We start from the raw sequence: 1,493 nt of genomic DNA, 5'->3' as shown, positions 1-1,493 counted from the left end.
GTTAACCAATGTTATAAAACAACATGTGTACTTCTGTTTCATGAGAAACTATTTGTTCTGTAAGCCTTCACCTGAAGTACAATTAAAAAAACAAAAAAAAGGTAAAAATATAGGGAAATAAAGCATTTCTTTTTATACTAGGTGCTCAGAAAACTGGGCGCCCTTTCAAAATGACCAGGCTATACTTACAAAATCAAAATGAGAACATGAAGAAAAGAAATCCAGATGAACCTCATTAGGATGAATTGTGGTCTAAAAAGTTAACTTGCTTAGTCCCCACTATGTCCCTTGACCTCCAGCCCGCCAGAGAGGGACATGGTAGAAACATGGTTCTAGGCCCCTGTGCCCTTGGAACTAGCCACCCCTTGTATGTTCCAGAGAAATGGAGAAGAAAATAAAAGCAACCAGTGATTTCCACCAGTCCACAGGTTGGTATGCGTGTCTTTAATCTGCAAATCTGATAGACACTGAAATTTTATTTTTCCTCTTCCCAGTTCATACAAATAAGCACAAACCAATTTTTAAAACATTTACACCAAATCTCTCCTGCCAAGTGGTCTTGGAAATCTGAGCACCATTTTATCTATCCATCAGCTGGACAAGTGAATGGAATTTTTTTTTTTTTTAAAGGAAGAAAGAGAAGGAAAGTGTAAACATTTTGGCAGAAATATTTACATTTTAAATCTGTCAGTTCTCTATTCCACTATGATAACGAACACCACATATTTGCGTTTCATTTCCATCCAAGAGGGAAGCAATTATGTCTATCTCTTGGAAGTCAGTATTCAAATACTTTATCAGGAAAAATTCGGAAGTTATGCTTCACACATATGGTATATTTTTATTAGCACGTATGTATCCGGGAGTAGGTTGGCTCACAAAGGAAGGAGGTATTTGCCCACTGGGCCTCTTTTATGTGTGGGGTATATTTCTTAGAGGATCTACAAACCCCTTTGGTTGAGTTTCTGCTAGATTCCATTTCCTAACCCACATGATCTTTTCCTGGCCCATCTAACTCACCGAGGTAAAAGCTGGCCTCCTAAAGATATGTACTAGAGGATTATGACTGAGCAAGTGTATGTTCAAATTGTTTTTGTTTTTAGTTGGCCATTGGGTTGGCTCTGACTCATGGTGACCTTATGTTTAACAGAACGAGCATTGCCCAGTCCGGCCCCATCTTCATGATGGCTGGTATTTTTGCGTCCATTGTTGTGGCTATTGTGTCAGTCCATCTCACTGAGGCTTTCCCTCATTTTTCTGACCCTCTTCTTTACCAAACGTGATGTCCTTTTCTAGTGATTGGTCCTTCTGGATGGCACGTCCAAGGTAAGAGAGCTGAAGTCTCGCCATCCTCGCTTCTAAGGAGCATTCTGGTTGTATTTCTTCTAAAACTGATGTGTTCGTTCTTTTGGCAGTCCATAGTATATTGTTCAATATCCTTCACCAGCACCACGATTTGAATGCATCAATTCGTCTGTTTTCCTTTTTCATTA

The sequence above is a fragment of the Trichechus manatus genome, unplaced genomic scaffold (genome assembly GCF_000243295.1).
Source record: "Trichechus manatus latirostris isolate Lorelei unplaced genomic scaffold, TriManLat1.0 scaffold00071, whole genome shotgun sequence".
NCBI classification, from domain to species: Eukaryota; Metazoa; Chordata; class Mammalia; order Sirenia; family Trichechidae; genus Trichechus; species Trichechus manatus.
This window is presented reverse-complemented; position numbering follows the sequence as displayed.